The sequence below is a fragment of the Peromyscus leucopus genome, chromosome 5, assembly GCF_004664715.2.
Source record: "Peromyscus leucopus breed LL Stock chromosome 5, UCI_PerLeu_2.1, whole genome shotgun sequence".
NCBI lineage: Eukaryota > Metazoa > Chordata > Mammalia > Rodentia > Cricetidae > Peromyscus > Peromyscus leucopus.
The window spans coordinates 95,403,340-95,427,115 of record NC_051067.1 but is presented as its reverse complement, the minus strand read 5'-3'; the positions used below and the strand labels follow the sequence as shown (position 1 = coordinate 95,427,115).

At 42.5% G+C, this 23,776-nt stretch overlaps 1 pseudogene; it reads right to left on the bottom strand.

Moving 5' to 3' along the window:
• Positions 1-17,728: 17,728 nt before the first annotated feature.
• Positions 17,729-18,327, bottom strand: LOC114681398 (annotated as a pseudogene).
• Positions 18,328-23,776: the final 5,449 nt, after the last annotated feature.

The following is a 23,776-nucleotide window of genomic DNA, read 5'->3' as shown; positions in this document are numbered from 1 at the left end:
TCTGTGAGCCCCTATGAGGCCAGGTTAGTTGGTTCTGTGTGTTTCTTGTGGTGCCCTTGATCCCACTGGCTCCTACAATCCTTCCTCTGTGCCAAGTTTAATGCTTATGTTGGAGGGCATTTCTAACACCAGGCTTACAGATACAACAAACTGAAAATAGAGTATTGTTTGTTCCATCCATCCTCCCAGGCTATTAGCTATGCTTGATCTCTGCTAAACTAGCAAATATTTCCCTTTTAACATCAGGGCTTCTTAGCATCTAAGACCCTGCTGCAGTGAATTTACCATATCCTCCTGCTGGAAAGACAGTAAGAATGATGATGCTTGTGAGTCCCACAGAGTGAGTCTTTGATAAACACCAGGCTCGTGCATATTATAATATTGGACCTTTTTTTATTCCCCGACAATTATTGTGATCCACTTTACAGAATAAGAAACTAAGGCACAGAAAAATGAGAATATATGGCCAAGTTTATACCAAGTAAACATCCACTTTTTCCCAATACATCTAAAAGAACAAATGACTTGATCCAGTCATCAAAAATTTACATATCCTCAAATTGCTTTTAGGAATTGTGAAATAGTTATTTGCTGACCCTTTATATATCAACATGGCTCACTGAATTCATACAACAGCCATATAAGGTGGCCCATATGCCCAATTTCCCCCACAGGAAATAGTGCTCAGAGAGCTGAAACCATTTTCTCCCTATCTACAGATTACAATTTGGGGGAAAAATTATATTACAAATAGATTACAACTTGGAAGCCACATCTGCCTGGGGGTAGTGGGGGGGCGGAGATTGTTCAGTTAAGGAGTGAGGATCCTAACTTTGCTAATGTCCCTGTTTGTCCTTCACTCCCTGCTAAAATTCCAGAACAACCCCTCCCCCAAAGAACCTGATCCAAAAACCTCGGAACCCATCAACCCATATCCTGCTTTCCCCATGACGTGTTCTGCCTGCTTGTCCATGTTCTCTCAGAAGGACAGCTCAACTCCCCTTCCTTAATTTCTCCCCAACAACACAGAGTCCATTGGCCTTTAATGCCCAAATAAAACCATCTCATAAAAGCACAGGATTCTAGGGATATTTGGCAGTAGAAAGCAACAGAGTGGTGATGGACTCTACCCTTTTATTTTACAGGTGGAGAAAACTTGAAGTTTCCTGAAAATCCCAGCCCATGCTGACCCCAACCCTTAGCCTCTCTTTCATAGGTTGAGTTTGTCATCAGATAGTCTCACAGCCGAGGACAAAGATCCATAGATCGGTTTCTCTAGCTGTGTCTTTTGTATCTTTCCCTTCAGTTACCATACTAAACTATCAGACATTTGAACAGGGAGGCCCTTAAGAATCCCTTGGGCAAGGTATCTTTTCCTATAGATATATAATACAAAGGACACGGGCTTGTCAAAGTGCCCCACACTAACCAGGCTAGAGGAGCATGGAACCCTGGGCCCTAAGCCCAGTCTACCCTCTACTCCCAAATACAGCTGACAACTTGGATTTCCCTCATTTCCTAGAGATGTCTGATAAAGACTAATTGACAGTATAGAGAAACTGTCACTCATGCTAGGCAACCAAAGTAGCTAGGAAGCTGACAAACCCAGATAGTAAATTCTTATAGCTAAGCCAGGCTGGATACATAGGTGCAAAGTAAACAAACTAAAAATAACAATTGATTTGTGTTGAGTCCTTGGTATTTAGCACGTATCAACTACTTTAATACTTACAATAAGCTGTATTAGAGATGGTATTACTTACAGGCTGAGCATCCTAATCAAGAAATCCACAGTCCAAAATGTTCCAAAATCCAAAACTTTTTAAGGACTGACAAGATGTTCAAAAAGGCTGCTAAGAAGAGAGAATCCATTTCCTTCAGAGAAGAGCCCCGTGATAGTCACCTAATCCCAAGCGGTGATCCACAAGAGCAACACTAAACGGACTCAGCAGGTTGTACTTACATATACTTATACATAGATATGTTACACTCATATAATAATTAGTTAAGGAACCTGAAGTCCTGAATTTGAGAAGGGAAGCATGGGAGGAGTTGGAGGAGGAGGTGGAAATGATGCAAATACTGTATTCATGTATTAAACTCTCAAAATATTTAGAAAAAATGGGTATTTTTGTTTTTGCTTTTTTGCTGTTGCTTTGTTTTGTTTTGGTTTTGGCTTTGTTTTGTTGTTGTTTGGGTTTTGTTGTTGTTGTTGTTTTGGGGAGGACTGTTGGGTGTTTTTTTTGGGTGTTTTGTTTTGAGACAGAGTATCTCTATATATTCTTGACTAGCCTGGAACTCACAAAAATTTGCCTGCCTCTGCCTTTCGGATACTAAAATTAAAGGTCCATACCCAGCAAAAAATATTCTTTAAATTGACTTTAGAATATTTTAGATTTTGGATTTAGGATTGAAGGACACTAAAGAAATCTGGGTAAATCTTCCAAAATCTGAAGGAAAAAAAAACTTTAAAAACTGAATCACTCTGATCCTAAGCATTTAAAATAAAGGATATCTACAGGGAACTCTATTTATACACAAAGATAAAATACTTTACCTGAAGTCACACAGCCAGCCAATGTGAGAGAGATGTGTTAGCATTCTGGCCCACCCCTTGGGGACATTCTGGTCTGCCCCTTGGGGACCTGCCCCGTGTCCTGATGTCATTTTACTTCAAGTCCCTTTTAAGAGAAACACCACCACCACCACCACCCCACCTCCCACCCCACCCCGCTCCACAAGATGAGCACCTCCATTCTCTCTCCCCATCTCCTTCCCTCCCTTCCCTCTTCAATAATAAAACTTGTCACATGAGTGTCGCCTACATGATATGTCTTTCCCTGCCAGGACTGCTGCGGCCATTGTACAACATTGGTGCTACGTGACTCGGCAAAGGCCCTCCTGGCACATTTCTCCTGCCTGCTAGCGTTCTGAGAGTGCTAGGACCCCTGGAAACTTCAACATTCATTTCTTCTTAAGCCCCCTATTCTGGCCATTTCTCACAACTGAGGATTCCCCTTGTGGTCTCGACTGATCGCGGTTTCTCCCCTTTCGGCCCGGTTCATAAGCCCCAGTACCAGACAACCATGTGTTACTCGAGCTTCGCCCTGGCCCCAACTCTGACGAATCATTGAGCGGTTTGCTCCATTTGAACTGATCCTCGCTTAATATCCGAGAAGCCATTAGGTCTCGTATTTCTCTACTTCACTCGTGGAAAATGTGCCTACCACCACATTCAGATTTGGTCCCACCTGCCATGACCCTGCTGTTCCACAAGATAAATGAGCCAACATACCCAGCTCCTAACATGCACAGTGCAACTGTATTACAGTCTCTTAGCTTCTCCTTCTCTTGGCCATGAACCCCTTGAGTACGGGTCACCATCTCATTCATTCACTATACCCACTGCCCAACAAGGCAACAAGAACTAAAAACATGGGCCTGGATTCATGTGAAATGAATGTCTCTTATCACATTATAGGGAGAACATTGCCATTATCCCATTATTAACTGGGTAACCAACGAACTATGGCTTCATCCCACCCCTTCTCAGAATAGATAAATGCACACCACTGTGTTACCACGGTTGCTACTTAAGATAATGTTTGCAAAGTGCCTGCACAGTGCCTGGAGCACAGTAAGTGGCCAACAGTGCCAGTGATATTAGCAGCAACAGAGAAAACAAGGCAAGAAAACAAGCTCCACTGGAGCTGGCTAGACTGTGTGCATGCTCAGAAAAGACCAAATTCAAGTTCTAGAAAGGAAGGAAAATGAAATGATGTCATATAACCCCTATATTTAAAAAAAAAAAAGGTTTAGGGTCTTCTTCAACTTCATCTGGTTATCATAAGGGATATCTCTGAGGTCCAAAGCCTGACTCTGACAAAGACTTGCTCTGTGACTTAGACAAGTCACTCAGCCTCTCTGGGCCCCAGTTTTCTCATGCATAAAATGAGGCATTTGAACTAAATTAGCTCCAGATCTCCTTCCAGGTTTAAATAATAATCACTATGAGTGACTGGGAGCCAAAAGTCTTCCAGCCCATCTGGCTTCTTGGTGGGAAACTGACTGGAGGCTTTCCGAGTCAGAGGCAGGACTAAGCTCTCAGAGGAAATGATGGCTTTGGGAAGATTTAGTTAGTTGTGACAATAACTCACAGTGAGATAATTTTTGCCATTTTGCGCAGATTCTTATTTCCTCTGCTCAGCAGCCCCATGAACCTGGTCACCCTCCCTGCAGAAATCCTGAGCACATCAGGAATTATTCAGTTACAAGTAACAGTTGGCCCAACCCATGGGGCTAAGGAAAGAAGCTCCCAGAAGCCTAGAAGCAGGTAGTTATGGTGACAGTGGCATAGGGAAGGGGTCTCTGTGCCTCTCATGAGATTTCTCCAGGCCCCACATCTCCATTATCAGTCAATTCTCCCCTGCAAAGTTCCAGCTTCCTTTCTTCACAGCTCATGCTAATGCGGAGTCACATGACCAGCCATCTTGCAAGACAAGGCAGACTGGAAAAGTTCTATTTCCTGCCTGTGTTGATATGCTAGGGCTGTTGTAACACAGAAGCACTGGCTGGCTGGCTCACACGGTGTCTGTCCCTGGCCAAGGTGACTTCCTTCCCAGGCTGTGAATGAAAGCTTTATCCCAGGCCTCCAGCCTCCCTGTTGGTGGCCATCTGCCAAGTTTCTTTGCCATCTCTCCATATTTGTCATAGTGGTCTAAGTTCCCCTTTATTTTAATTTTTTACTTGTGCATAAGTATGTGTCCATTTATATAAGCATGTGCACAAGTACATGTGGGTTCATATGCATATTTGTGTGCGTGCATATGGAGACCAGAGGTCAATGTTGGTTGTTTCCCTTGGTCACTCTCTACCTTATTTCCTGAGATGGGATCTCACTGAATCTGGAACTTACTAATGGGCTAGATAGCCTGGCCAGCAAGCCCCAGGGATCCCCCTGGCTCTGCCTCCCCAGTGCAGGGATCACAGACACTGCTGCCACACCCAGTTTTTTTATTATTATTAAATTGGAGAATAGTTGCAAGAGAACATTTACATTGGATTCCATCCTCCCTGCCCCAACCCTGGAGCCTATGTCCTTACTATTATTGTTTGCCTCCTTCCTGCCTCCTTATTTTTCAAATGAATATATTTGAATGTGGGTGAATAGGCTGGATATTAAAATCTATGTTCCTCATGTGATGAAGCTTTCTCTAGAATTTGTTGCATATCACATGTTCCATGACAATATGAATATATTAAAGCAGCATGCTCGCTCTCATCAATGTATTCTGCATGTAGTTAACAATGAAATTTTATTTACATGGGCTCTGAGGCCCTGAGCTCACACCCTTTGGCTTGCATAGCAAGTACTTTACTTACTGAGCCATCTGCCCAGCCTAAACTTCCCCGTTTGTAAGGACACCAATCATACTGGATTGAGTCTCCCCTTAATGACTTCATGTTTACCTGATTACATTTGCAAATATTCCCTCTCCTAATAAAATCACATTCTGAGGAGTTTCAACACATGAATTTTGAAGAAACACAGTCCAAGCCCCAACTGTGAAGGCAGCAATGTTGAGAGAGATGGGTTAGTGAGCACTGTCTATTGTTAAGAGTTAAAGGATTTGTTCAAACCTGATGTGGAGACCCACAGAGGTTTCCTAGTGAGATCTGAGCTTGCTTTACCCAGCAGGGATGCACAGGGGAATGATTGGACCACCATGGGCATGATTACCAGGTGTTTGAAAGGGTCTACACTCGGCTGTGCAGTATGCTTTGATCTAGCAAGGGGGAGGTCTTTTGCCCCGCCCCTTGGCATTATTATAAAAAGTCCTTTTGAAGCAACAGAAGGGGCCAATGGATTTTGATCCAGGTCCTCTCAAAGCTATCCTGTGTTTCTGTCTGTCTCCCCTCTGTTATCTTTCTATCTAAAAGTTTCTTATTCCTCTCTCCTCATAGGAACCCTCTAAAAGGTGGGAGCTGGCCTCCCACAACCTGATAAGTAGCAAATTAGGATTCAAGTCCAGGTCTTTGCTGGAAGATTACTCTCTCTCTCTCTCTCTCTCTCTCTCTCTCTCTCTCTCTCTTTCTCTCAATCTGTGTATGGGGTGATTCTGTGTGTGTGTGTGTGTGTGTGTGTGTGTGTGTGTGTGTGTGTGTGTGTGTGTGCATATGTGCACATGTGGAAGCTAGAAGACTTGGGGAGTCAGTTTTCTCCTATCACATTGGCTCTGGATATCAAACTCAGACCTCCTTGGTAGCAAACAGCTTTAACCACTGAGCCATCTCTCTACTACATAGCACTTCCACCTAAGACATCTGCCCCAGTAGGGATGTGAGGGGCTCAGATCCACATTATTGGGACTGAGTGGTTCTAGGATGCTAGCATGATTGACCTGCAGTGAGTACATGAGCCTCTGAGCCAATCTGCTGGCGCTGCCATAAAGGTTGCAGGCAGAAGCTGCAGGGAGTGTGGGGTCTTTGAGTCACATGGATGCCATTTATTAGGATCAATCCACATGAGTCTATTAAATGGATAACAGAAATTATTAAGATATAAATTGAGGAAATACACTCATGATTATAGAACGGAGTAGACAGCAGTAGTCGTCCTCTGATCTGACCTGGAGCGAATCCATCTGTGAGGCAGGAGCAGGGAGAGAAGGGGCCTGTGACCCTTCTCCCTTTCCTTATAAGAGGTCATGTACAATGGCAGGAAGCACCGCCTCCTTTGGGCCATATAGCCCAAGGTCATGGGCGGAGCAAATACCACCATAGTGGCCTCTGATAACAGGAGACTGAGTCCTCAGGCTTGGTAGCAGACAGCTTTACACACTGAGCCACCTCTCTAGCACACAGCACTTCCACCTAAGACATCTGCCTCATTTGTGGCCTCTGATTCCTGGAGACTGTTACGTGGAATGGATGAAGGACCCAAATCTAGATTCTGATTCCATTGGTTTTGTCTATACATGTTGTGTGGCCTTGAACCAGTTGCCTAAGTGTGTTTCTAGCTTCAATAAAAGAAAGACTCATTCAAAATTTAGTAAGTATTAATCCAAGTCCCTTGTTTGTCAGGCATTGTTCTCATAATGACAGTGGCCTAAACAGAATTAAATAAGCTTATCAAATAGTGTAACTTTGAAAACCTGATTAAATGAGCCATATCAATTAAATACCAGCCCATAGCGAGCACTAAGGAAATGTTATCATCCAAGCAATGGTTATCATCTCCTCCTTCCTCCTTATCTCAGGCTCTCTCGGGTTTACTCTAATCTCTATCATGGCACAAATGGGAGTGATTGTGGATCAGCCATGGACAGCACTGCTGGCAGCTTACAACTCTACTATTCACACTCTTATGTGAGAAGTGTCTTCCAGACAGACATCAAAACAAGGAAGCTGCATGCACCTGGATGCTTCAACAGAGCAGAGTGATAGAGAGGTAGTACCTGCAGCCTGCACCAGTAAGAAACAGGGGAGCTGAGGCTCCGCCCAGGCTCAGTAGTCATAGTGAATGTGGCCAAAGCAAGAGAGAACTTGGAATCCTCAGGGAAGGAAATAAAAGTAAATGAATGATCTATTTTAAAACACTGAGTCCAGAATATGGTGTTTTAAGAGGGGAAGCTAAGATCTGTATCTAAGCGGGGAAGGGAAGACTGGATGAGAATGACCTTGGAAAGAAAACAGAGGAAAAAACTAACATTTCATATTACCCTGCTAGATACTGAATACTGTTGTGGGATATTTGATCCCACTGTGTGAAGATGTGTCTATGTTTTACCTCACCTGCTTAAGGCACCTTCTGCCTGGTTTAATAAAGAACCAAATGTCCAATAGCTAGGCAGAAGAGGATAGGCAGGACTTCCAGAGAGAGATAGGAACTCTGGGAAGAATCTGAGAGGCAGGGGATTCACCAGACAGATGCAGAGAAAGTCAGCTGTACTGTACCGAGGAGAGGTAACAAGCCATTTGGCATAATGTACACTAATATAAATAGGTTTGTTTAAGTTTTAAATTGGGAACAAGCCTAAGCTAAGGCCAGTTTTCATACTTAATAAGAAGTCTCTGTGTCATTATTCAGGAGCTGGCGATACAAAGAAAGCACAGCTTCAGAATACTTCATATCCCATACCTACATGACAACCAAGACAGGCAAATGGTACAATAGACAAGAAGAAAAATTCAGATCGCCCCAAATGTAAGTCCAAGCTGGACCATTCAACACTAAATCATTGCTGTCTTGGGGAGACTACTTAGCCTCCCTGAGTTGGTTTACTTATTTGTTAACGAAAAGGGTAATAGGAAGCTGGAGAGATGGCTCAGCAGTTAAGCGCATTCATTGCTCCTGTAGAGGACCTGAGTTTGGTTCCCAGCACATATGTCATGTGGTTTACAACCATCTGTAACTCCAGCTTTCTTCTGGCATCTACAGACACAAAAATAAATATGTCTCTCTCTTTACCAACACCCACACTATGCCACCATACACATATGTAAATAAACAAAAATAAAATATTTTAAAGGTTAAGGATAATGATGTCCAACACAGAATAAATAAAAAATAGTTAAGGTTTGTGGTCAATAAAGCATGGTTGTTACTGTTGTGGGTTTTATCCTCATTCTTCCTGCATCTGCTACATCAATGATCAATATATTTTAATGGCAGTGAACAATTGGGTGATTCTAGATCATTCTTCTAAAGGTTTTCTTGGCTGTTTACAAGAGTTGCCCTATCCTTCATCTGTTGTAAAATATTATTTTAAGGTGTGTTACTTTTTTTAATGTTGCATTTGTTTAACTCTGTGAATCTGTGTTACTGTGAATGTCTAAAGCACCGGATGGTCTAATAAAGAACTGAATGGCCAATAGCAAGGCAGGAGAGAGAGATAGGCAGGATTGGCAAGCAGAGAGAATAAATAGATGGAGAAATCTGGGGGGGGGGGGAAGAGGTGGCCAGAGAAGGAGGACTCCAGGGGCCAGCCATCCAGCTACACAGCAAGCCATAGAGTAAGAGTAAGATTTACAGAAGTAAGAGAATGATAAAAGCCCATATGCAAAAGGTAGATGGGATAATTTAAATTAAGTAAAACTGGCTAGCAACAAGCTAAGCTAAGGCCAGACATTTATAATTAAGTATAAGCCTCCATGTGTGCTTTATATGGGAACTGTGTGGTGGGCCCCCCAAAAGAATAAAAACTCCCAACAACATTCATCTCTGAACATATAGGATGGATGCCTGGATACCCAGAGTGCTTCAACTAATTAGTTTATATAAGTTGAGACAAATTGTTTGGAGGGAAAACATTAAGAATAAAGGAAGTTCCACAGCTGAAATGGTAAGGCCTTTGTGTAACTGGCTACCAGTACTGTCAACACCTTGAGTAGAAAGGAGAATGCAGGGTTACTGCAATCTACAGTCCCTTCCTTCTCTACTTTCCCATCTCTGCCAACATCCTACTGTCCTCCAAAGACAAGGAGAGAGGCTCAACTTTCCTTGGGTAAAAAAGATCCTCAACAACAGGTTGCTAATACTACCATTTGACTTATCAATATCCTGAGCAAAAATTATTCATTTTAACTAAATTATTCATTTTAACTAAAATACTTCCTAATAAATGTCTGTGACTGGCAAGGGGAAAATGGAACCAAAAGTATTTCCATCTAAGGGTACTGAAGCTCAGGGAATGGAGGCAACTTGCCATGGGCAGTAAATCTGGATTTTAGGCCACAGGCACATGTTTTACTGTGCCTTACCCATCTGCTTCCTGAGCAGAGAACACATGCATTCATGAGCCACCAGGCCTAGGACTGAGCTGGGAGCCTAGGAAGATGAGCCTTCCCAAACATGCAGAAGTTTTAACAATGACTAGCTCACAAATAACTGCCCTCAGTGCTAGATGCTGATGTTGATTTTTAAGAGATTTATTTAATCTACAGCATGAGCTAAGGACCAGTAAGAGATCCAGTGTGTAAAGGAACCTAATACTAAAGCACTAAGGTAGAAGTCACATATCTGAAACTGACTACTAAGAGAGAATTTGAGCCTGAACAAAGGGAGGGGAACCCAGTCTCTCATGCTCTGTGGCATTTGTGCACATCTGAGTTGTTGTGTAAGGCTGGATTCAGAGAGAATTGCCAGGATCCACAAGCACCTTCATCATTAACATATCCTGAAAAGCAATAGTAAAAACAATATTATTGTCATTCCTGAGCACTCTTGCTACATTAGGAGAGCAAACCCAAAAGCAGGAATAAGGAGGGCAGTGTGCCTGGAGCAGGGACGAGCCAGGGTGAATGTGCAAATGCAATGGTTTATACTGTCAATTGCACAGGATCTAGAATCACCCTAGAAACAGATTTATGGGCATGTCCATGAGGAACTTTCTAAATTAGGTTAATTAAAGTGGGAAGACCCACCCTAACAGCTAGAATAAAGGGAGGGAAAGCCTGCTTCCTGACGGTGGATGTGATGTGACCAGCTGCCTCAAGCTCCTGCCATAAAGGACTGTACCCTCTTTTTGTCTTTCTGAGTCTGGGTTACCTCACTCAGGATGATTTTTTTCTAGATCCATCCATTTGCCTACAAACCTCATGATGTCATTGTTTTTCTCTGCTGAGTAGTATTCCATTGTGTATATGTGCCACAATTTATTTATCCATTCTTCAGTTGAAGGGCATCTAGGTTGTTTCCAGGATTTGGCTATTACAAACAATGCTGATATGAACATAGCTGAGCAAGTGCTCTTGTGGTATGATTGAGCATTTCTTGGGTATATGCCCAAGAGTGGTATAGCTGGATCTTGGGGGAGATTGATTCCCAATTTTCTAAGAAAGTGCCATATTTATTTCCAAAGTGGTTGTACAAGCTTGCATTCTCCACTAGGGAGGAGAGTTCCCCTAGTTCCTCTCCAGCATAAAGTGTCTTCAGTGTTTTTGATCTTAGCCATTCTGACATGCGTAAGGTGGTATCTCAGAGTTGTTTTTATTTGCATTTCCCTGATGATTAGGATGTTGAGCAATTCCTGGTATGTACTCACTCATAAGAGGATACTAGAGGTGGAACAAGGATGACTGGACTGCTACTCACATCACCAGGGAGGCTACCTGGAAAACAGGACCCCAAGAAAGACACGAGCATCACCCAATGACGGGGAAATGGCTGAGATCTACATGAACAACCTGGACATGAGTGGGAGCAATGAACGGCGAGGGTCGAGGGAAAGAGAGCCTGTGGGAGCAGGAGATCCCAGCTGGATCAAGAACAGAGAGGGAGAACAAGGAATAGGAGACCATGGTAAATGAAGACCACATGAGAAAAAGAAGAAACAAAGTGCTAGAGAGGCCCACAGAAATCCACAAAGATACCCCCACAATAGACTGCTGGCAATGGCCGAGAGACAGCCGGGACTGACCTACTCTGGTGATGGGATGGCCAAATACCCTAATAGTTGTGCCAGAAACCCCATCCAAGGACTGAGGGATCTGGATGCAGAGATCCATGGCTAGGCCCCAGGTAGAGCTCTGGGAGTCTAATTAGCGAGAAAGAGGAGGGTTTATATGAGCGAGAATTGTTGAAACCAAGGGACAAATATCCAAACAAATGGAAACACATGAACTATGAACCAAAGGCTGAGGGGCCCCCAACTAGATCAGGCCCTCTGAATAGGTGAGACAGTTGATTGACTTGATCTGTTTGGGAGGCATCTAGGCAGTGGTACTAGGTCCTGTGCTCATTGCATGAGTTGGCTGTTTGAAACCTGGGGCTTATGCAGGGACGCTTGGCTCAGTCTGGGAGGAGGGGACTGGACCTGCCTGGACTGAGTCTACCAGGTTGATCTCAGTCCTCGGGGGAGGCTTTGCCCTGGAGGAGATGGGAATGGGGGGGGGGGGGGGGGGGAAGGGGAGGGAGGCAGAAGCGGGGAGAACAAGGGAATCTGTGGCTGATATGTAGAACTGAATGGTATTGTAAAATAAAATAAAAGGGAAAAAAGGACTGTACCCTCAAACTGTGAGCTAACACAACCTTTCCTTGCTCTAGCTGCTTTTGTTCAGTATTTTGTTGCAGCAAATAGAAAAACAACTAATACAGAAAGCTCCTAATTGTTCTACCCTACAGAGTCATCCTCTAAGATACCACATCAAATGCAGCTCAGTGTAGCTGAAGTTTTTTTCTGGTCCTGCCTGGCCCACGGTCAGGACAAATTTCTCTCACCCGCCAGTCCCACAGCCGCTTGGACCAAAATAAACACACAAATGCTTATATTATTTAAACTGTTTGGCCTAATGGCTCAGGCTTCTTGCTATCTAGTTCTTCTATCTTAAATTAACCCATTTCTATAAATCTATACCTTGCCACATGGCTTGTGGCTTACCAGTATCCTTACATGTTGCTTCTCATGGCAGCAGCTGGCAGCATCTCCTAACTCAGCCTTCCACTTCCCAGAATTCTCCTCTCTCCTTATCCCACCTACACTATACTTTCTGACTGGCTACTGGGCAACCAGCATTTTATTCATCAGTCAATAAGAGCAACACATTCACAGCATCCCCAGAAGCTCAGAATGGTATATCTGGAGGTGAGGAAGAGAAGAAGGAAGGATGACTTGTCCCCTGACTCTTATGTTCCATTGGTCAAGAGTAATAAGGGGGCATAAATAAAGGTGCCAAGTTCCAAGATATCTGGATCTACACCATCAACAACAGGACTATGGAACCTACTAGGGGAGCTCACAACAGTACATATAAGTAATATGGAGTGGGGTGGGGCCTGTATAAAGTCCATCAGCATCCATACAGCACAGCCAACAAGGACCTCTGAAAAAGGAAATAAAATGCAGGGCCTCTTGCTTACAACATTTTAAGCATGTTAAAACAGCTATGGGAGAATATAAATAAAGCTCAGAGATCTTCTAAGAATAAAGTCATAACTGCTCAGATCACTCAGCCATAAAGCAGGCTGTGATCACTCACCCAGAATTGATCACTTCCATGGCTGGAACAAAAGGCCCCAAGGGTGAGCCTCTGAGGACCTGCAGTGGCTTTGAGGATAGATCTAATGCAGGGGACAAGCTAAAAAGGACAGGGAGAGAATGCATATGATTAGGGAGAACTGGTTTCTATCTTATAGTTCATAAGTCATTTACAGAGCCTAGTACTATGGATCAGCAATTGTGGGCTTGGATAGAGCTCATAGGAACAGTGCAGACCAGCTGATGATAGAGATCACCAAGTTAGGGGAAGATGAGCAGATGGGATCAGGCACAAAGGCCTTCAGGAAGTCATTGCACACTATTTGGAGACACAGGAAGAGGAAGAGTGAAAGCTTCAGTCGTGCTATTTGTTCTACCCAAGTACCAAGTAAAACAAGGTATCTACTGGCTACAGTGGGACATATCTGTCCAGAAAACTATGTCTGTGTACAACAGACAAGGAAATACAGCCTCTGGATTAGACAGACTGTCCTTAAAGGAAGACTGTTTAGCACAGGAACTCAATTTCTCTGTCATCCAGTTGGCCAAGGTCCTCTTACCCTTCCAGTGCCACCTGTAAGTCCACCCACTGTACACCTGGCAGCATCAATCTTTTTATCTTACTATACAAGGACTAGCCACATGGCATCTTTTCTTCCATTTCTTGTAGCCAGGTGGCTTTTTATCCTTGAGAGTTGGTCTTCATTACCCACTCTCCTCCTGCAATCCATGTGCTTTCTCCCCTTTGAAATGATGTCACCACTTGTGAGATTTCAGAAGTCCTTCTGTACCCTCTGTGGTTCTCCTTTCCACTTCATTTTCCCACAAGCATCTAAGTCTTGAAATACTCCATCAACCGGTCCTTACCACAGGCACAAAAATATGGCAAGTGCTAGAAACCAAAAGCACCTTGGTAACCCATTTGGTGCCCTCCACCTGCCCTCAGCTAGGTTTTTTTTGTCTCAGCTGGTGTATTTGATTCCAGGGAGAAGCGCACATTCTGCTGTGGTGTTATGTGATAGGTGGTTAGTGTACCACATTACTTCTCTAGAAGCCAACAAACCAAGAATTCTGCAACACACCTGACCATAAGAATGTGGGGCCAGAAGATCACTGACCTTTAAAACTCTCCTTTAAACAGAATTTGTTAAACTAAATTACACTAAACAACAACAATGAAAACCAAGATGTCAAAGACCCCTCCAGCATTGGAGAATAACACCCCAAGCTAGACTGTAATTCTACTGCCTTTGGAAGCCTTTCCCACATTTCAGCTCTGATGAAACTCATCCCAGTTTCATGAATGGGGTTCACTGAAACCAAACCCTTCAACTTAGAATAAAATGTTCACTAGTTCCAACAGGAGCAGTCACAGTTCCACCCCTCCCTCTGGACAGTCCTCCTGGTCACAGTTCCACCCCTCCCTCTGGACAGTCCTCCTGGTCACAGTTCCACCCCTCCCTCTGCACAGTCCTCCTGGTCACAGTTCCACCACTCGCTCTGGACAGTCCTCCTGGTCACAGTTCCACCCCTCCCTCTGCACAGTCCTCCTGGTCACAGTTCCACCCCTCCTCTGGACAGTCCTCCTGGTCACAGTTCCACCCCTCCTCTGCACAGTCCTCCTGGTCACAGTTCCACCCCTCCCTCTGGACAGTCCTCCTGGTCACAGTTCCACCCCTCCCTCTGCACAGTCCTCCTGGTCACAGTTCCACCCCTCCCTCTGCACAGTCCTCCTGGTCACAGTTCCACCACTCCCTCTGCACAGTCCTCCTGGTCACAGTTCCACCACTCGCTCTGCACAGTCCTCCTGGTCACAGTTCCACCCTTCGCTCTGCACAGTCTGCACAGTCCTCCTGGTCACAGTTCCACCACTCGCTCTGCACAGTCCTCCTGGTCACAGTTCCACCCCTCGCTCTGGACAGTCCTCCTGGTCACAGTTCCACCACTTGCTCTGTACAGTTCTCCCATCCAAGTTCTTACCAGACCCGACTCAGCTTAGCTTTAGAGACCAGAAAGATCAGGACAATTCAGGGCAGTATGACCCCAGACCTTCTATATACTTCTGTAATTTAGACTGAGGTTTTATTCATCAGTCTGAGACTCAATTAAACCTTCTGACTACTGTGACTAATCAGACTTCAGAATCTGAGGCAGGTAACAACAGCCTTGTGGTTCCCAAGCTATAGCCATTCTAGAAACCTGAACCCACATCCCACCTTTTCTGATGGCCTGCCTCATGCCTCAGTGCCTCTCCTATCTGGGGCTCGCAGACCTCAGAACCCTCATGGATCCTCATATCACTTTTAGAATATATTCACTGTTCTCTGCTCTCCTACTCCAATGGGCTCCTCCACACCAATTTCCACCAAAATCTGTGTGGTTTTCATAAGGTCAGCCTCTTCCTTCTCCCACTCTCTTCTTTTCTACCCATCTGTTTGGCTACTGCAAAGGTCTGCTCTGCCAAGAATGGGGCTGGGAAGGACTCAGCCCCTCAGACTTCACCCCTGGTTTTCCCAGCTGTCCCTTCTGCGGCCAGCCTCTGTCATAAGTCCAGTTTACTCTGCCAACACTATCCCTGCCTGGGCTCGGCTTCTTCCTTCTGCTGGTGAAGCCTGTGCTGCCAAGACTATCATGCAGATTTCCCGAGGCCACCAGAGCACAAATGAGCACCTTCCTTCCCAGTATTATCTATTAATCACATCCCTCAGCAAGTACAGAACTTCAGAACAATGAGCTAATGCCAGCAGCACCTCTGCTGACGTCACCAGCTGTGACTGAATAAACAGATGACTTCCATGTTCATCTGCTTATTCATATTTAACAAATATTTATTGACCAAGTGCCATACAGCAGAAAGCCAGTAAACAAGGGTGCAGGCTCTGTCTTCATGGTGGATAGAAGCTAGTAAACATTTAAACAGTTAACCAGGAAGGGCACAGAGGTCACATGTGTGGAGGCTTCTGGGAGAAAACAAGCTTCAGCTCATGGGACACAGGTAGATTTATCATTAGCCCTCTGTTTTTCTCACATGACATAATAAGGAGATTTAAACCAAACTACTGCTCAATTCACAAATTCCTTGGTGCTATTTCTGATACTACTTAATATAAGTGCAAGACAATTTTATGATTCAAATAAAAATAAGCAGCAGAATATGACCTCCTAAATTGCCACCATGAGCTCTGTGAATGGCTCTGAGCCCCCAAAGGGAAGGAGAAAAGGAAAAGAAAATAACATTCTCTGGTTAGATTAGTGCCAAGAACATTTGGTGATTATCTGGCACATTACCTAGCCTAAGAGAGTAGCTGGAAGGTGGAAGTAAGGCACCGCCAGAATTTCTCAGGCTGCAGACCCCATGCACTTTTCTATTTTAAATAGGGTAAGCCTGGGAGGTGCCTAACACAAGATGCTTTTGATGCAGTTCCAAACTTCCTGGGAAAGAACTGTTTCTTTGTCAGCCAGGCTGGGCGTGACCTTGTCCCTACCCTGTCAGATACCTCCTCTCTGGTTCCCAAGTGCCCAAGCCTCACACCAGACCCCTCAGCTAACTGCTTTCTTTAACCAAACAGCACAGTCCTCTCCTTTACCCCTAGTACCCTAACTCAGAGCCCTCTGTGAGACTTCTTCCAGGTAGGTTGACAAGAGAAGCAGCCAATATCCAGAAACTAAGTCAGTGACAAAAAAAAAAAAAAGACCATGTTTATTATTTGGGGACAGGTTTTCTTATATTTTTTTCATTTTTTTTTTTAAATTAGCCAGATGTGGTAACTCATGCTGGTAATCCAAGTGAGTAGGAGGCTAAGACAGGAGAACTGTCAAAAGTTCAAGGCTACCCAGGACCAGAGTGTAGGTTCTAGGCCAGCCTGGGCTAGAAAATAAGGCTTTATCTCAGGAAAATAAAAGAGAAGGGGGAAGGGAGGGAGGGAGGAGAGATGGAGGGAGGGAAGGAGGGTAAATAACAAAGTAGCTTCGTGAGTTTATCCCTGGGTCCTCTGTCTATTGCACTGAGTTGTGTCTGTGTGTGTTTGTGTCTGCTCTTATTGTATTAGCTATGTAATATAACTCTGTCATACAATCAGGTGTGGTGGTGTAACCAACATTAGGTTTCTCCCCTCAGGATTGCTCTGGCTATGGGGGATCCTCTGTGCTTCGTGTGGATCTGACGATTATCTTTTGTAATTTTGTAATTGTGTTGGGATTCTAGTGGGGGTTACCTGATCCTAAAGGCTCTTGGTAGCATGGCCATTTTCACGACTTAAGTCTTCTTACTCATGAGCTTGTGAAATTTTTTTTTTTAACTCTTTCACAACTGAGACTTTATTGGTTCGGTACACAGACATTTCAATTCCTAAAACATGGACCAAAACTCTAAGAGTCATACATTGTGTTCACGTACCCAAAAGAGCCATGTGTTGTTTCTCTTTGAACTTATTCCAGTGATGTTCCATCCTAAGCTTGACAAGTTTTCCCTAAGACTTCACATAACAAATGCTCACAATCCTTAATTCCACTGGCTCACAGTTTTATGCTATATACAGTACATATTCAAAATTTCAATCTTTCACAGCACCTTATCACAATTGTTAGGAAAATGGACTGCCATGACCAAAGACAGTTCTGACAGGGCAAGGACCGAGGAGTGGTTTTTTAGGATACAGTTCTACTAGAAACACGAGATCAGAAATAACTGAAAATATTCCAGATTCAAATGCACAAACAAGACTCCAAATTACCATTTAGCATGTTTTGTGTTGTAGGATATAAAGCTAGCCCCCTCTACGGAATGTTATGGTGACCCCCGAGACAGTCACAGCCTCTCCTGATTCAGTATCCTGCTATTTTCTGGTTGTACCAAAAAATGAACAACCAGCAAGTGATTTAACCTTTTTAAAAAATCATTTACACTTAAAAAATGGGATGAGTGGGACTTCCTCCCACCTTTTAAAAATGTTCCTAGAGCTACTAAAAAACTCACATTTACAAAATAGTTGATAAAATATTCCTCTGGAATGTACAAGAAGGGAGGCGGGGACACTGACAGACACGATGGATGGTTAGTCAGACTTGGCTTCTTTCTCTTCTACTTCAGAGGCTGGACTCTGGTTCTCAGCCTCTCCATTTTCTGCAGGCACATCTGTGGTTTGCTGGTCAGCCACCTCCGCCTGTTTGCCCTTTGTTCCCCTCTTCCCTTTTGTTTGCACTTTTTTGTCTGATGGTTTATCCTTTCCCGCGGCCTTCTTCGGCTTCGTGTCCACCTTGGCAGGGCCAGGCTTGGCGACAGCCTCGCGGAGCATGGCTTGGGCTCCGCCTTCGCCGCTCCTTCTGTCCACGCTAACCTTCCTCTTGACATTGTGGCAGCGCTGGGTGGGAGGCGCGTGCGAGGCCGAACCTGTCACGGAGCTACACCGCCTCCGAGCTTGTGAGATCTTTCCACATTCTAATGACTTATTTACTTTCTTTCTTCAAAGCAGTCATTGTTCAGGCTTTTCAGTTCCTTGGTTAGGTTAGTACCATGGTGTTTTATTTTACCTGAAGCTGTTATGAAGGGGCTGTTTATTTCTTTCTCTATGTGTTTGTCATTGGCATATAGTAAGGCTACTAATTTCCATATGCTAATTTTATATAATTTTACTTTGTTGAAAGTGTTTGTCAATTCTAAGTTTTTGGTGTAAGTCTTTTATGTATAGAACCATATTATCTGAAAATAAAAGTTCTTTGACTTCTTCATCTCCTGTTTGTATCTCCTTTATTTCCTTATGCCTCATTGCTCCAGCTAAAAACTTCAAGCATTGTATTAACTGAGAGCAGAGCAAGTGGATACCCTTCTGATGTTTCTGATTTGAGTTTTAATGCCATGCGTTTTTCTTAACTGACCAGAATGTCATCTGTAGCCTGGTCATGCATGTCCTTCATTGTGTTGAAATGTGGTCTTTCTATTCTGAGTCTCTTCAATGTTTTCATCGTGAAGGGATTTTGGATTTTAGCAAGAGTTGTTCCTGCACTTGTTGAGATTATCATGGGATTTCTGTCTTTGAGTTCATTAATGTAATATATTAAACTTATTCATTTGTATATGTTGAACCATTCCTGTAACTCTGGAATGAAGCCAATTCGACCATGATGAATGACCTTTTAGATTTGTTCTTTAATTTAGTTTGTCCATGTTTTATTGAGAATCTTACATCTATGTTTATCAGGAGGATTGGTCTATATTTTTGTGTATATCTTTTTCTGCTTTTAGTATCAAGGTAATATTTGTTTTATAAAAGGAGTTTGACAGTATTACTTCATTTTCTATTTCATCAAAGAGTTTGAGAAGTGTTGGTGTCAACTCTTCCTTGAAAGTCTGGAAGAACTCAGCGGTGACCCAATCTGGGGATGGATTGTTTCAGATGGGCGATTCCTCTATTGCTTTAATCTCATTGCTTCTCACAGATCTGTTTAAATTGTTTGTCTCATTCTAACTTAGTTTTGGACATCATCTGTGTCAAACATTTCTAGATTTTCCAATTTAATGAGGTTCTGAGTGCTGACCTATTTTCTCAGTTTCATTGGTATCTGTTGTAGTGTCTCCCTTTTCATCTCTAATCTTGTTAATATAGGTCTTCTCCCTCATTCTTTTAATTAGTGTGACTAAGACTGTCAATCTTGTTTATCTTTTCAAAGGTCCAATTCTTCATTTTATTTATTCTCTTTACTTTTTATTTCCATTTAATTAATTTGTGGTCTGATCTTTTGTCTATCTACTGATTTGGAGTTTGGCTCATTCATATTTTTCAAAAGCCTCAAAGTGCATCATTAAGTTATTTGAGATCTCTCTGATTTGTTGATATAGGAACTTATAGCCATATACTTCCCTTGAGGACTGCTTTCATTATACCCCATAGGAGTGTCATATTTTATTTTCATTCAATTCTAGGAAGTCTTATTTTCTCCTTCTTTATTCCTTCAATGACCCATTCATCATTCAATATTATATTATTAAATCTCAATGAATTTGGGTATTTTCTGTAGCTTCTCTTGCTATTGATTTCCAATTTTATTCTATTGTAGACAGAAAACTGTGGTAAAGAGTTTCATTTTTATTAATTTGTTAAGACTTGTTTTGTGTCCTATTAAATAATGCATTTTTGTATAAGTTCTCTGAGCTGCTGAGAAGAATGTACCTTGTAATCTGCAGTGTTGAGATGAAATGTCCCAAAGACATCTATTAAGTCCATTTGACCTCTAGTTTCTATTTTTGTCAGGATGTAGGAGTGGGATATTTAAGTGATTCATTATTTTTATACTGGGGTTAAACTGTGTTTTTTTTACATCTAATAGTATTTTATAAATTTGAATGCATCATGTTTAATGTGCATATGTTGATAATTTAATGTCCTCTTGATGGATTACTCCTTTAATCAGCATGAAGTGACCCTCTGTATACCTTATCTATTCTGACTGGGTCTGTTGGAGATATGAAAAGAGCAATAACTGCTTCTTTCCTGGTTCTATTTTCTTCAAATGCCTTTTTTTAAATCTTTATACCCTTTGGATACATCTGACTTTGATGGTGGGGTCCATTTCTTGGAGGTAATAGCCTTAGAGTTCCTACTGCTATGTTAAAACTTCACAACCAAAAACAACATAGGGAAGAAAGTTTACTTTATCTTACAGTTCCACATCACAGTCCATCACTGAGTGAAGTGAAGACAGGAACTCAAGGCAGGAACCAAAAGCAGGAACTGATGCAGAGGCCATGGAGAAGCACTGCTTATTGGCTTGCTCTTCATGGGTTGCTGAATATACTTATAGTACCAAGGACAACCAACCCAGGGATGGAGGCATCACCCATGGTGAGCTGAACTTTCCTACATCAATCATCAGTCAATGAAATGCACCACAGATTGCCCACAGGCTAATCTGATGGGAGCATTTTTTCAATTGAGGTTCCCAATGACTCTAGCTTGTGTCAAATTGACATAAAACTAGTCAGCACAGCCACAACAGATGTAACCTGTTTTTTTAAATGTAATCTTCTAGCATGTGCCTTTAGATTGACTTGTTGAAACCAGTAATATTTTGAGTTACTGTTTAAAAGTGTGTTAATTCTTTTCATTTTGTTGATTTTGTAGTCTTTGGTGTATTCCTATTCTTTTCCTTAACTATCTTCTTAGATCTTAGCATAGCTATGCTTCCTACAGACTGATGTATCTTCCCTTTTGCTTCAATCTGAAGATTTCAAGTGTTTTAAGTAGACTTAGCTTATTGATCATGAATTCTTTCAGTCTGTTTTTAGTGTGGAGAGGAAAGTTTTTACTTCTCCTTTAATTATTACAGGCAGTTTTGCTGGGTATAGTAGTTTTGCACCAAAAGTTCTGTGTTTCATATCTTGAAATATATTATCCTAATGCTCTTGGATTTTAAAGTTTCTTTTAAGAATTTTGCTATTATCTTTATGGGCTTATCTTCATATATGACTTGGAGTTACCCTCTTACAGTTTCCAATATACTTTCTTCATCCTGCATGCTTAGTATTTTAACTATATGATATGAGAAGCTTTTCTCACCTAGTCTATTTCTTGTTGTGTCTCCTGTACCTAAATGGGCACCCCTTTCCCAGATTTGGAGATTTTCTGCTAGATTTTATTGAAAATATTTTCTACACCTTTATTGTAAAATTCTTCTCCTTCTATGCCAGTGATTCATATAATTATTCTTTTTGTAGTTTCCATAGATCTCATATGTTCTCTTTGTACTTTATTATTAATTTATCTTTATCATTCTTTGAATGTTGTAATTCATCTATCTTATCTTCAAGTCCTAATATTCTTTCCTCCCCTCTATCTATCCCATTATGATGCTTCTTATGGAGCCTTTTATTCCCAGTATTTCTGTTTGTGTGTTTGTCTGTTTCAGGACTTCCATCACTTTATTGAATTCTACTTTAATATCCTGCATTTACTTCCTTATTTCATTTAGCTCCTTCTGTCCTCTCAGAATTCATTCAGGAGTTTGTCATTTTTCAGTGTCATTAAATATATTTAAAATCATTCTCCTGAATTTTTGACCGAGATTTCATTTAATTCACTCTCATTTGAGACCATTACTGGGGGATTAATAATTTTTATAGAAGTCAATTTGTGCTGGTTTTTTTTATTTCCTGTGTTTTTAGTTGGAGTTTTTGCATCTGGGGTTATGTCATGTCAGGTTACTGGGTGGATTTTCTTTTTCTGGTCTTGGAAACTTCAGAAGAGTCAGGTGTAAAACTCAGGCAACAGTCTTAGCAGAAGTTACATAAACCAAGAACTGAGAGTCTTCCTTCCTGAGTTTGAATACTCTCCCTGCCTCTTCTAGTTGAGAGACTGTGCCAACTCACCAGAGTTCTTCTTAACTCAGTCTCCTCATCAGGAAGAGGAAGGTAGTAATAATATCCAGGCAGATTTTCATGAGGATTAACAAGCCATTATTTCTCAGCCAGTGCTGAGTTGACTTGGCCTTTAGCACTATGTATTGGACTTTCATAAAAATAATTACACTAATAGTAGACGTTTGTGGGATGACTCATCCCTAAGAGGCTTGGGAACCAGCCAGCTCAAACCAGTAAAAAAGATACTGAGAGCCAATCTGGGTCTGCCTAAGGGCCTTAGCAACAGCAGCTGAGACATGATCTGGAGATGACCTGGACCAATGAGAGGCAGCCATGTCACACCAGCAGACACATATTCATCAGACCTTCTCCCAGGGTGGGGTGGAGGATATATAAGGCTTGCCACTTCCTGAATAAACTGAGCTTGTTGTTTTGACATTCTCCCAGAGTCTGTGTTATTGACTCTGCACCTACTTGGCCCCCCACCCCCAAAGGCAGCAACAGCAAGGACCCTGCCACAGACTTCGCAAGATCAGTGAGTGCACTAAGCAAGTGTGAGAATGGTTGGAACAGTGTGCCTGGAACTGAGGGCTGGGAGCCTTCTCAGGACAAACCTCCAAAGGCTGTAGAGAAGAAACCGCAGTAAAACCTAAGGTCATGCATGAGTTGGTGTAAGCTGAGGATACACAGGCTGTCAATTCTTTCAACTAGGACTATGTCTGTGTATGCCCTGAATATTTATGTACCACAATTCACATATTGAGATGTTAACTCCCAGTATAATATTAGAAAGCAATCTCTGAAAGGTGATTAGTTCACAGGAGTGGAGTCCCTATAAATGAGATTAGTGCCCTTGCAAGAGGTCTAACTCCTTCCACTGTGTAAGGACACAGCTGAAAGGTACCATCTACAAAACCAGAAGGTTCACCCATGCTACACACTGAACCTTACAACCAACACCTTGTTCTAGAACTTCTTAACCTCCAGAATTCTCAGAAATACAGTTTGTTGTTTCAGGCCACCCAGCTTAAGGTATTTTTATAGCAGGTTAAATAGACTGTTATTTTGGTTTGGGTTTTGCTTGTTTTTTCTTTTCTATTTTTTATTATTCTATGTCTAAAGCTTATGTACAGAGGGTGGCATATAGTTAATAGGTAGATTAAAGGAAGCAATAGAAGGAGGGAGGAAGGGAAAGAAGGAAGGATGGAGGACAGATGAATGGGAGGCAGGAAGGGAACCTACATAGTTTGGTGATGGAGTGGGTAGTCCATGTGCAGAGAGGTATAGACTACTAAATCTGAGAACCCAGTGAACTATTCCAGGAGGCACTGAGTTCCAGCCTCCTGGACATCAGAGTTCTTTAAGACCATAGTAGCAAAGTATTCTTGGTAGGCATTTGTGTCCTCAAGATTGTGTAGGGGAGACCAAGAGTTCAGGAGAAGACACA